This window comes from Adiantum capillus-veneris, chromosome 11 (assembly GCF_014529385.1).
Source record: "Adiantum capillus-veneris isolate H3 chromosome 11, ASM1452938v2, whole genome shotgun sequence".
Lineage (NCBI taxonomy): Eukaryota > Viridiplantae > Streptophyta > Polypodiopsida > Polypodiales > Pteridaceae > Adiantum > Adiantum capillus-veneris.
The window spans coordinates 136,977,919-136,991,955 of record NC_140941.1 but is presented as its reverse complement, the minus strand read 5'-3'; the positions used below and the strand labels follow the sequence as shown (position 1 = coordinate 136,991,955).

At 42.2% G+C, this 14,037-nt stretch overlaps 2 pseudogenes; one reads left to right on the top strand and one right to left on the bottom strand.

The window, feature by feature from the left end:
* Nucleotides 1-1,527: 1,527 nt before the first annotated feature.
* LOC147448084 (chitinase 2 pseudogene) lies at nucleotides 1,528-3,137 on the bottom strand (annotated as a pseudogene).
* Nucleotides 3,138-8,949: 5,812 nt separating this feature from the next.
* Nucleotides 8,950-11,835, top strand: LOC147448083 (secreted RxLR effector protein 161 pseudogene; annotated as a pseudogene).
* Nucleotides 11,836-14,037: the final 2,202 nt, after the last annotated feature.

Below are 14,037 nucleotides of genomic sequence, written 5' to 3'. Positions count from 1 at the left end.
ATACTAATCACATCAAAGCTTAATTCTTCAATGAAAAGCTTTTCCAAACTTGTGGAGTAAACCACCAAAGCTTGGGAAACTGTCATTGATGGTCATGCCACATAAGAAGCCAATTGTGAAGCCCAAGAATCTTCCATCAACTCAATAGTAGCTTTGGTTCTTTATTGACCCTTGGTCATGTGCTATGTACTTTATATTGCTCATGTGATACATACTTTATAAATTGATACTTTTAACATAGTACTTGTTTTTACAAATAGGTAACTATTCTAGAAGGATATGGAGCCCAATTGTTCGAATTTCCAGCAAATACAATATCTTCAACTCAAGCAAATAAAATAATCCCTATGTAGTATTTGCAGAGGGCACTGAATATGTGTGTATATTACTCTTATTATACACTTTTATTGAAGTGGCAAAGTTATACATGTGTATTATTAGCTTCATAAAATACTTAGATATTGTTTAAGCAACAACAACTTTGATTTTCTTGTGATGCATATCATGTTGTTATGGTCCTCAAGATTGAGGTCTTTGCGCTTTTGATAGAGTGCATTGGATCTATTTAGTGTCATCTATGCCAACCATCATTAAAATACATCTTAGGGATAATGTGATCCATAAGTCTCCCATAAGTGGGCCTAGCCATCTATGGTATAACTGCATTCCCACACCTCTATTCCATACAATAGAGTAGGTGTAACTAGTGGAGAGAGAGAGAGAGAGAGAGAGAGAGAGAGAGAGAGAGAGAGAGAGAGAGAGAGAGTTTTGTAACTTTCAGAAGAAAGAGCTTTTGAATAGCTTCAAAAATCCTTCTAAAGTTTGACTTTTAGTAAGAGACTCTTAGTACTATTATATCTTTGTTTAAAGTTGCCGCACTTGGACGTACCCGATAATAAGTTTTGAAACTGTTTATGAAACAATTGGGAAGGTTTTGACAAGATCCGCAGAGAGAAATTTTCATGTAGTGTGAGAAGAGTTTCATACAATCAAGTGTCCACTTGTATGAAAACTGTTATTGGGCATATACCCAAGCGTTCCCCATGCTTAGAAACTACATGATGCAAAATGAATTTTACAGCTAGAATCAAAGTCTGAGAGAAATTTCAGGGTGCATATTCAATGGAAGTGTAAACTATTGCATGGTCAATCCGAGCAATGCAACCATGTATGAGGAGTTGACGTTGTGTATGTCGCCCTACCATTAAGAGAGTGAGCTCAAGCAATGCATAATGGTGGCTTATCTGCCACACAAGCCTAATCTCTTATGGTCTCCATCTGAGCACCATTACCCTCATCCTAGATGTCCTCATCGCCACACTTGGCAAATGGCATCTAATTGAGCTTCCTCCCAAAGCCACTATGCTTACGTGATTGGAAGACATTATTGATAAAATTGTTGAAATTGTTTACTTGTTGAGAACACAATCCGCTCGACTCCAACATCAACTGCTTCACAAGAAAGAAACACTCAATTATAGCTTGAGAGAAGCTAGATAGTTTAGCTTGACATTAGTTGAAACAAACTAACACAAACAAGCATTCGTTTCAAAAGTCTTCTATAGACATGAGGCGATATAGTTGAATTGTTTGGGCACAAAAGGGTTTGAAGGACAAATTTATTGAATAGATGGGTGTTTCAAAGTTAGTAAAGTGTGGAGAGTTTATATAGGAGAGGGGACTATGAAAAAGCTGTGTGTGTGTTGTATAAGCTTTTCAGTTATGGCAAGGTTTTTGTAGGGTTCAATGTATAGAGAGAAGAAGAAGAATAATTTTAAGGTCAATCCCAAGCATCTCAAAGATCGATCCGACAAGTTTCGAACTCAAGACGTCTTGGGTAGGAGTGTGGGGAGTGAATAATATCACTGACTGGCCAACAATGTTTGAGCTTGTTGCTCGTACTCGAAGTTGGGAGCCGTGGCAGAGACGAAGGAGTTGTCAGCACTCCAAATGAAGATGCCTGGTAAACTGTTGCTGGCCTGGAGCTGCTGGCAAGCGGCTAGCGCAGTGGCGGGCGAGACGGAGGAAGCGCCATCGGCGGAGGTGAAGCTGGCCAGGACTTTCCCGCCGCTGTAGGTGGAGACCGCCGTGTTGTAGTAGCTCACATACTGCGCCGCTGTAGTGGCACTGCCGTATGTGTAGAACTGGAAATTGACGTAGTCGAAGACGGAGCTATACTGCGCCCACAGCGCTGTGTACGCTTCCCTCACTCCATCGAACGGAGCGATGGAGGCCACAGAGATGACGCCGTTCTGCTTCAGCTGCGTTATCAGCTGGCCGATTGCAGAGGCGAAGTCACCATCGCTGGTTACGTCGAAATGCTCGTAGTCGACATCCACGCCGTCCAGCCCATACGCTTGAACGAGCGACGTGATGGAGGAGACGGCGTTGGAGACCCAGGCGGCGACGCCCGACGCCGCCTGAAATTGCACATAATTGTTATTGACTGTGTCGCCACCCAGGCTCAACATGACCTTCACGTTGCTGTGCTGCGCTTTGATGGCCTTGACGGCATCGGGCGTGATGTGAGTGGTGTCCCAGAAGGCTGCAAACTTGCCACTGGTGGCGGAGGAGCCATCGCTGGTGTAGTCGATGGCAAAGGAGAGGATGAAGTGCACTTCCACGTTGCTGTTGATGGGCATATCGGTGAGGGAGACGCCATTCCAGAGGGCGCCGATGTACTCTCGGAATACTTTGCCGTTACCAGGCCCGGCCGGAGTGGGCGAGGGGGAGTGGGCGGAAAGGCAGAGCTGCTGCCCAATTTGAAGGTTGTCGCAGTTGATGTCAGCGTTCCAGGTCTGGAGGTCGGCGAGGGCGATACCGTTGTCCTCCGCGATGGCGTAGCAGGTGTCGCCGGACTGCACCGTGTAGGTGGAGGTACAGGATTGCGCGAGGGAGAGCGGCGCCAAGAAGCAGAGGATGTGAAGTGCAGAGGAGAGCAAGGCCGTGGTGAGCACGAAGCGGATGCGACGTGCAGCAGGCTCCATAGCTGCTGCTGTGAAGCTATCAAATGCAGGGCCAAGCGGAGCGAGAGAGGCTGGGATAAGCTGCAAAATGAGAGAGGGATCAGGAATAGGAGTCGGATGTGCTGCGGTGGTGGAGCAGAAGACTCTGTCTTGCATATATAAGCCATTACAAACCACCGCGTCCTTGACTAAAGCAGCATAACATCGACGTTGCGCTTCCTCTTACAATTTGACCCAGCCTGCCTGCCAGGCTGCCTTGTGCGTAAAAATCTACTTTTCCCTCGCCCACACAATGTCTTTGACTCGGCAGTGGGAATAAAATCATCCAACCTGTATACGACATATACATATTGTATATGTATACGACATATATCCTACACTGCCAAATCCATCATGCAGAAGAAGGAGGCATCCATCATGCAGTGTTAGGGAAAAATCAATTTTCCAAACATACAAAATTCCTTTCCTTGAATTTGCCCAGAGGAAATTCTAGAAACTTAGATTTACTTTCCGGGTTTTTACACTATTTTTCTCTATTTTGGGGCGGAATTTCTTGCCCTCAATCAGCATTTTTGAAATTGAAAACGGCACGATACTAAGCTGAAACACATTTTTCCCGAAAGCTACATCCGTCTGTCACTCATTGTTTCACTTGAAAGAAAATCTTACAAAATGTTTTATTCTTATGACGCTTGGAATTTGTGAACCTTTTGAACTTTCAACACTGAACCTATCAAGTAGAAATAAAAAGGAGGTTTGACTCTACTTTTCCCTAGACTTGGACTTTACTTAATGTTCCTTTTGAAAGCCAATTCAATGGTGGCTCAATTTTGGTTTTAGAGCCATAAAAGTTCAAAATGTAAGAAATTGTTCGTATGCACTATCAAAATTTTGAGAGTTTACTTCAAGGCAAACTTGGAATCTAGCTAGGATTTTGCAATAAATATACTAAACTCCAATTTCAATCAAGTACAGATCTCAAATAGCCTCAAAATGGAAGGGTGCATGTATGTGCGTGCACGTGTGTGTGTGTGTGTGTATGAGAGAGAGAGAGAGAGAGAGAGAGAGAGAGGGAGGTCTCAAAAAGAGTGCCACATCTTTTTTCCTTGATCGAAATAATTTAAAAGTAAATCTATCTATTTTATTTCTTTATGAAATTCTCAAGCTCTCATGCCAAGGGTCCACGAATAGTGCACCTCTCGAACATGTGCACGCATGCAATCCAAGCAGGAGCTTGGAGAAGTTGACACAATTACATGGCCTCCTAGAGAGAGAGAGAGAGAGAGAGAGAGAGAGAGAGAGAGAGAGAGAGAGAGAGAGTTACTTGGCGTCAGTTGCAAACATGGCGGCATACGTCAATCCAAGTATGTGTATGTGTGTGTGTTGGGGGGGAGGGGGAGAACACACACACACACACACACACACACACACAGAGAGAGAGAGAGAGAGAGAGAGAGAGAGAGAGAGAGAGAGAGAGTTGCTTGGCGTCAGTTGCAAACATGGCGGCATACGTCAATCCAAGTATGTGTATGTGTGTGTGTTGGGGGGGGGGGGGGGGGGGGGGGGGGGGAGAACACACACACACACACACACACACACACACACACACAGAGAGAGAGAGAGAGAGAGAGAGAGAGAGAGAGAGAGAGAGAGAGAGAGAGAGATGGCATTAAGTTGGATTGTAAAGAGCAATAGAGTCACGTAGGAACCATCTAGACACTAGGTGCTCTCCCTCGTGCACCTGCCACTGCTCATGTGGACAATCCATCCTGCATGAGTTTTGCAAACAATCCTAGGGGTGGGCAATGGGCGTTTATTGGTGCCGAGAGTGGTTGGGCTGGTCATCATACTGTGGGCTACGACTATTTTCTGGCTTGGCAGCGTGCAATAGGATGAGTGGCATGTCATCATGCTGGCTCCTTGGTATCCATGAGATGTATCTCTTCACTTAACTAGCTTGAATACCTAGCCAAAGTGCATCGGCAATTGAATAGAGAGAGAGAGAGAGAGAGAGAGAGAGAGAGAGAGAGAGAGAGAGAGAGAGAGAGAGAGATAGGATGGGATTTCATTAACGTGTGTGTGGGTGTGAGGGGTGGTGTGTGTAGAGAGAGAGAGAGAGAGAGAGAGAGAGAGAGAGAGAGAGAGCTAGGTGCGTCCATGCTTCGCTCCTCTACCATTTCTAGAGATGGAGACGCGTGACCTATTCTGCAAGAGAGGTTAATTGTGTATGCATTGTCTATCTTTTTTTTCTCAAGAAAATCTTGGCTAGATTTTGAGCTTGCAATCAAGAAAATATACAAAATTTTACAAGTTTTAGTGTGAACATCGGCAAATGCTTCAAGTTTGGACCAAAAAATTGAAAGAATTTCATGTTGGTATACTTGCAATGCCCACCTCTCTCATTTTTGCCACCACAATATATGTTGCATAGTTTGTAAGGACCCCATATGAGGAGAAGCCAACGGTGCACATATATTTGGTGGATTCCAGCTTTGCACGATGATGAGATCTCTATTTGTGATCGTGGATAGTATAGAGTAAAGGGGGAGCCTTTTTTTCCCCTTCGCCGGAGTCTTCCTTTTCGTTGAAATATCTTGGCTGGACGACGGCTGAAAGACAATCGGAAAATGGCCGTCCGGTGGCCAGTGCCGGTGGCCGATTTCTAGGAGGACTTGTCTACCCAAAAGCACCTACACATGGGTGCATGGGAGAGTCCTACTTGGACTTGGCTATCTAAGGGCGGCTGCACATGGGCGTTTAGAGGATCCCTTACATCTATATAAGGAGGCCTTCTCATGAGTAATTCGGTAGAATGGTGTGTACACTTGACGCACACAACACATCCTTGTATAAGGATTGTTAGTCCTTTGTATTCCTACTTGCTCTAGTTGTCTTAATCGCCATCTAAGCTCTACCTTGAGAGCGCATGGATGGATGACGCCATCACTTTGTAATAATGTGCTAATCTAAAGTTTTTGATTTTCCACTAATCTACATTGCATCGTATATCTCTCTACTCTCTTTGCTACTAGGAGGCTACTAGATCCTTATTGTATTCCGCATTTATTACATGGTATCAGAGCACTAGGTGCTCGTAGCTAGAAAGTACGAGAAGTACTTTTATTACTTTGCAATATCAATTATGTTGGCGTCTTCAAGTGCTGTTGCCGGTGCTACTCCGCTTTGCATTCTTCCACCAACATTCATCGAAGGAAAGCTTGATGGCACCAACTACACATTGTGAAAATTCAAAATTTTTGCAATTCTGGATTCATATGAATTGCTGGATACGGTGTTGGGGCCAAATGGTGTAGACGTCCCAGAGCCCACTGCAACAAATGATCCGGCAAATCCAAGCGTTGTAATTCCCCCGGATGCTACTCTTCTACGTACCTGGAAAAGAAGGAATGCAGAAGCATTATGCGCCATTGTCATGTGAGTAAGTGATTCTGTTATAAAGTTGTGTTAGGTTCTCAGTGTAAATTTGCATCTATACAAGCTTTCATCCCTCAATAAATGAACTATAATCACAAAACAAGCAACTAATACAAAGCAGTGTTAGTTCTTGCATGTATCTTTGTAGCTATTGACTCACAAATTTGAGGGTAGACTCTTTGGGCCATGATTTTGAAACACAAAAATTTCCTCTCATTTTCCCCTTTTCTCACTTCTTACTCCCCCCCCCCCTAAATATGATACCCCCTCCCTTATTTTTAAGCTTGGGAGATAAATTATTGGGAGCCTACCCCTAACTTATATGCTTATGTAACTTGTAAAAAAAACCCCTCCCCTACACTTACGTGGTGCGGTAAGTTTTTCATGGTGAATCCCTCGAGACAGGAACCCATAAGTGTAATTGTTGAGAATAATGCCAAATGTTTAGCCGAAGGATCTGGGACAATTTCTTTTTTCGCAGCTATAGGTGAGACTAAAGAGATCTCTAATGTGTTGTATGTGCCTCAAATCAAGAAGAATTTGTTGTCCATTGCTGCAATCACTGATCGTGATCTTGAAGTCCGTTTCTAGAAAAATGGAGCAGAAATCTTTGATTCTAAAGGCAACACAGTGGGAAAGGCCGTAAGGCGCAACAACCTCTATGAACTTTCTGCACTTATTGTCACTACAAAAAAAGGTACAACTCAATTATGGCATGAGAGGTTTGGTCACTTAAGCATTGCTGTGCTAAAAAGAGATGCAAAAATCTGGGATTGTGGCACACAAACCTCAAATCTCAGATATGAATGAAGTTTGTGAAGCTTGCATGATGGGCAAGCAACAACGAAAGGCATTTTCACAAGAGAGTAGTAATCGAGCATAGTCTCATCTAGAGTTGGTACACGCAGATCTCTGTGGAAAAATATCTACATCCACTTTCGGTGGATCTTTCTACTTTTTGCTGTTAGTCGATGACTTTAGTAGAAAGATGTGGGTGTATTTCATTCGTGAGAAGTATGAAGCTTTTGGAAAGTTTAAAATGTGGCAAAAGCTTGTAGAAAATGAAACAGGAAAGAAGGTGAAAAAGCTTCGCATTGATCGAGGAGGAGAATTCATCTCAAATGAATTCAACAATTACTGCAATGAGCATGGCATAAAATGACACCTTACTACAACTTACACACCACAACAAAATGGTGTTGTGGAGCATCGCAATCAAACGGTGGTAGAAATGGCAAGGTGTATGCTCAAAGCCAAGGGTATGCCAGATTCTTTTTGGGCCGAAGCAGTAAGTACAGCAGTGTACATTCTCAATCGAAGCTACACAAAGGCTTTGAAAGGAAAAACGCCTCAAGAAGCCTATTCTGGTAAGAAACCTTCAGTCTTGCATTTCAAAACATTTGTTTGTTTGTGTTATGCACATATTCTTGATTCACAAAGAGCAAAGTTAGAAGCCAAAAGCAAGAAGTGCGTATTTCTCAGATACAGTGAAGAGTCTAAGGCTTACAAACTCTATGATCCAAAGGCAAAGAAAATACTCACCACTCAGGATGTGGTATTTGAAGAAGGGCCACATACGGTGGAGAAACCAGGTTTGCCATGGCTTATCCAAAGTGGAAGGAAGCGATGCATTCTGAATATGACGGCATCACAAAGAATGACACTTGGGAAGTAGTAGATCGGCCTCCAAAGAAGAAAGTCATTGGCACAAAATGGGTGTACAAGCTCAAGCATAAAGCTGATGGCTCTTTGCAAAATTACAAATCCAGGTTAGTAGCACAAGGATTCTCTAGAGTCGAAGGGTTTGATGCTAGTGACACCTTCGCTCCCACAACTCGAATGACAACTATTCGTCTTGTGTTTGCTCTTGTTGCTATCTATTTATGGGTTGTTTACCAAATGGATGTTGTGTTTGCATTTTTGAATGTAATTCTCAAGGAGGAGGTGTATATTGAGCAACCACCAGGGTTTGAGATGCCCCATTCAAAACAGAAGGTTTGCAGATTGAAGAAGGCTTTATATGGCCTGAAACAGTCTCCAAGAGCATGGTATGTCAGAATTGATAAGTTTTGAAAAAAACTTGGCTTTAGAAGAAGTGCTTCTAAAGTGAATTTATATGTGCTTAGAGAGAATGAAAAACAAGTCATTATTATCTTGTATGTCAATGACTTGATAATCACAGGTGACTACAAAGAGCTCATCCAACAAACTCGTGAGAGTTTGAGTTCTGATTTGAATTGACAATCATAGGTTTGTTGCATTACTGTTTGAGGATTGAGATTTGGCAATCCTCAAAAGGCATCTTCATCTCTCAACAAAAGTATGCATCAGAGATCCTAAAAGCTTTTGGCATGATGGATTGCAAACCTGTGAGTATTCCAATGGACAAAGAGCTCATCCAACAAACTCGTGAGAGTTTGAGTTTTGATTCGAATTGACAATCATAGGTTTGTTGCATTACTGTTTGAGGATTGAGGTTTGGCAATCCTCAAAAGGCATCTTCATCTCTCAACAAAAGTATGCATCAGAGATCCTAAAAGCTTTTGGCATGATGGATTGCAAACCTGTGAGTACTCCAATGGAGGTAAATGCAAAACTTTCCATGGAAGATTCTTCTCCCTTAGTCGACATTAAAAGGTACAAAAAACTTGTGGGAAGATTAATTTTCTTGTGCAACACTAGGCTGGATACTTCTTTTGCAGTAGGTGTTTTAAGCAGGTTTTCCAACCGACCAAGAGAATCACATTGGAAGGTAGGTATGCGAGTTCTTAAGTACATCAAAGGTACTTTGGGCCATGGCATTGCCTATGGCATTGGCACAATCTCTACTAGTATAAAAGGGGGAGGGATTCTGGCTCCCCCCCGCCATGTGGTGTGACCTCCTTCTCCGGCCCCCGTGTCTTCTGCAGCCCGGAAACACAACGACCTAGCGAGTGCGCTCAGAGCGAGAAAGAGAGAGAGTCTGCTGTGAGTCTCCGTGCCTCTCGCACGTGGGGCGTGTGAAGCAGCGTGATGACGACTCAAGAGCGCCCGCGGCCCGCCTACCTTATTGCACGAGAGAACGAGAGAGAGAGAGAGAGAGAGAGAGAGAGAGAGAGAGAGAGAGAGAGAGAGAGAGAGAGAGAGAGAGAGAGAGAGAGAGAGAGAGAGAGAGAGAGAGAGAGAGAGAGAGAGAGAGAGAGAGAGAGAGAGCAATCCCACGTGGAGAGGAGGGAGATGAAATGAAATTTTATATTATATGTCTTCAAAGGGCCAAGGGTCTAAGAGACCGAACTCATACAATCTTGGTGGATCTAATACAATGTCTGATTACAAAATAAAAATAAAATAAAGTGAAAAGCTAAAATCATCATTGTCATCTCATCATCGTCAACACCCAAGGATGCACGGCATCGGGCAAGGGGAAAATGAGAAATCCCACCCCAAAATAGAGAAAATTGTGACGGATCGGGACAATCACGCAACCTCATGCCCGGGTGAGTGTGTCTGAGCTAATATCATGTTGTTTTCGATTCCAAAAATGCATGTTGGGGGCAAGGGGAAAAGGAGAAATTCCACCCCAAAATAGAGAAAAATAACCCAATTTTTAAAATTTCCTCTTCACAAATCCCCTTTCTTGAATTGGAATTTTGTATCAGTGTTTGGGAAAAATGTGTCTCAACTTAATATCGTGTTGTTTTCGAATCCAAAAATGCATGTTGAGGGCAAGGGGAAAAGGAGAAATTCCACCCCAAAATAAAGAAAAATAACCTAATTTTTAAAATTTCCTCTTTGCAAATTAGGTTAAGGGAATTTTGTATGTTTGGAAAAATGGTTTTTCTCAAACATTGGGCCCGGGCAAGGGGAAAAGGAGAAATTCCACACCAAAATAAAGAAAAATAGTGTAAAAATTTGAGAGAATAACCTATTTTTTAAAAATTTCCTCTTTGCAAATTCAAGAAAGGGAATTTTGTATGTTTGGGAAAATAGTTTTTTTGAACATTGGGCCCGGGCTGCTGGGGTCAACTATCGAACTGCCGAAGCAGGTTGTGGGGGCGTTAGCTACGGCATGGTGAACAAGGGTAGGCCACAAAGAGAGAGAGAGAGAGAGAGAGAGAGAGAGAGAGAGAGAGAGAGAGAGAGAGAGAGAGAGAGAGAGAGAGAGAGAGAGAGAGAGAGAGAGAGAGAGAGAGAGAGAGAGAGAGAGAGAGAGATGAAACCATGTGGTAGGAGATGTCGTTGATATAATCCTCATCATGAGAAAAGGGGAGCTTGGTCACTAGGATGGTGAGCAAGCTTAACAAAACAATGGTGGTAGAGAGAGAGAGAGAGAGAGAGAGAGAGAGAGAGAGAGAGAGAGAGAGAGAGAGAGAGAGAGAGAGAGAGAGAGAGAGAGAGAGAGAGAGAGAGAGAGAGAGAGAGAGAGAGAGAGAGAGATGCTCTTCAAGTTCAGGTTGAGGAGAGAAGGGGACATGGGCAGCTCGACTACATGAGTAGCTAGACTTCAAGAGACCTCATCGACGTGATGATCATCATCCTTATAAGAGGAGGAGAGCTTGCCATCAAGTTGAGCAGCACATACGATGGTAGCACGAACACTCAACATATATATATATATATATATATATATATATATATATATATAGAGAGAGAGAGAGAGAGAGAGAGAGAGAGAGAGAGAGAGAGAGAGAGAGAGAGAGAGAGAGAGAGAAGAGAGAGAGAGAGATTATATTTAGGTTTGGGATGAGGAGAGCATGGGACGGGGGTGATAGTGGAGCAGTTGCTAGGATGGCAAATGACATCATTCATGCCATCCTCATTAGTGTAGTAGAGCTTGGCCATCAAGACAATGAGAAGGCACCAACTCCCAACACACACGAGGAATACAATACAAAAACGTTTGTGTGTGTGTGTGTGTGAGAGAGAGAGAGAGAGAGAGAGAGAGAGAGAGAGTTGAGAGAGCCATGCCATTTTACTAGTACTCTTAATGGGTATTGTGACTCCGATTGGGCAGGAGATTGTGACTCTAGAAAGTGAGTTTTTGGATTTTGTTTCTCACTTGGTTCTGGAGTGTTTTCTTGGATCAGCAAGAAGCAGCCAACCGTCACTCTTTCTTCAACGGAAGCAGAGTTCAAAGCTGCTTGTTTTGCATCTTGTGGAGTAGTTTGCTAAGGCGAGTCCTCATGGACTTAGGTGTTTCTCTTCATTCAGCAACAACACTTCAATGCGACAACCAGAGTTGCATGGCGATTGCCAAGAATCCCGTCTTCCATGCACGCACAAAGCATATTGAGGTCCAGTATCATTATGTTCAAGAGCTAATGAGGATGAAATTGTAGAGCTAGAGTATTGTCCTACTGAAGATAATTGTGCAGATATATTCACAAAAGCTCTAGGGAAACACCAGCTACTTCGACATCTTCATCAACTTGGAGTTGGCACACTGCCAACATAGAGAATCTTCGGTGTTCATTGAGAGGGGGGTGTTGGTATACTTGCAATGCCCACACCTCTCAGTTTTTCCACCATAATATATGTTGCACAGTTTGTAAGGCCCCCATATAAGGAGAAGCCAATGGTTCACATATATTTGGTGGATTCCAACTTTGCACGATGATGAGATCTCTATTTGTGCTCGTGGATGGTATGGAGAAAAAGGGGAGCAAATTCAGGGGCAACTTTGAAGGCATTGTTTGATGAGAGAGAGAGAGAGAGAGGGAGATAGGGAGAGAATTTCATTAACTTGTGTGTGGGTGTGGGGGGTCGTGTGTGTATGTGTTGAGAGTCTAGTCTTGTAATAACTATCGTGTGAAGAATGACACATGACATTTTTTTGGCTTGCCTCTTGGAGAAAAATTACATTGGTATGATGTGGGTTCTCTAACTTAAACATAAGCTCCATGCTAGTATTGATCACTATAAGACTAGACTTGTGGCAAAAGGGTATGCTCAAGAGAAGGGCATTGATTTTCATGAAACTTTTGCTCCCACTTGTCTTATGACTACCATCATAGCATTTGTGCATGTAGAACAAAATTGTTGGAATGTACATCTATTGGGCATAGATATTGTATTTATGAAGAGTATCCAGCATAGCCTCGTGATTTTTTCAAAAAGGGTAGCTTAACAAGGTGTGCAATCTTAATAAGGCTTTGAATGGTTTGATGCAAGCTGCACATGCTTGGTATGAAAATATTGATACTTACGTAGCTTCGTTAGTTTTAGAATAGTCCAACTGAGAGCCTTTGTATGTCAAGTATGCAGATGATGTGTTTCTAGTCATTGTACTCTAAAGAGACTACTTTGATGTCTCTCTCTATCAATAGGTTGTTGGTTGTTAGATTTATATATGCATTACAACTCCAGAAATTTAGTATGTAGTCTAGTAGGCAAGTAGATTTATGCACATCCCATGGTTTATGCATTGGAAGATTGTTAAACGGATCTTTGCTACTTGAATGGCACAATAAATCTTGGGTTAACTCAATATCCCAAGGGGAGATCATTGCTGCTAGATTTACATGGTTTTCCATACCCAAATTGGGCTGGTTGTTGTGGTACATGAGTGTCCACTACTAGTGGTTTTTCTTTCATGCTGTGTAGCTCATGCTATCTTGGTTGAGCAATAAGCATCCTATAGTGACGACTTCTATTAGTGACGCTTAGTGCATGGTAGATTTCATAGTTACTATTGAGTGTATGTGTCTCAAAATCCTTTTGACTAACTTGGGTATTGCATAACAATCTAACATAATGATCTTTACTAATAGTAAGAGTGCTTTGGTAGTTACAAGGAGTCCACCGTTCCATAGTTTCACAAAGCACATAAGGGTGCCCCGGGGGATTCACTATTAGTAATGGGGGGATGTCACCTGCGTGCATTAAACTTAGAGAAACCTCCCTATGTACGGTATCTTACTTGCTAACCTACCCCCTACATACGGACAAGATACTGACGTTCTCGCAATGAGCCATCCCCCCTCATACGGATTTTGTATGGAATGTAATGACCCACTATTTTATGTATACTAGTAACATAACAATTTTAGAAGCACATGGTTTTGAAAAATACATGTTGTACTGCAAATGAATAGAAGTGTACATTGTAGTATGTTTTCATTTGCAATAGATGTTAAAAGAATGAACCATGAAAAGCAACAAATATAATGAATACTAAACTAAAATAAACCAATCGTTTCAATGTAATTTGTCAAAAAACAAATATCATTTTCCTTGTAAACTAATACAAATATCAATCTCAAAACATATGATACTAGCCACCTACTTAGTAAGTAGGCTTCCCACATGGGATTTAAGGCACACATATGAAATGGATTGTTCTCTAAATAACAAATAATGCATACTCTTAAACAACCATGAGAAAATTCACTCATCAAATCAAAACACATTACAAAACAACCCATTAAAAGATTAATCTTTTTGAACAAAAATAATTATCTGTGATATTAATGCACGTCTATGCTTAAGCAAAATGCAACTTTTACAAAAGCACCATCTGTATTTAATTTTGAGTTTGTACATAAAATATAAATCTTAAAACTTTTGTCAGAGTCTCCTTTGTACGAAGACCTCTTTCTAAAAAAAAATCAGTATACCCTTTTCTTGGGCTCCCACATGGGATTTTCATCACATAATT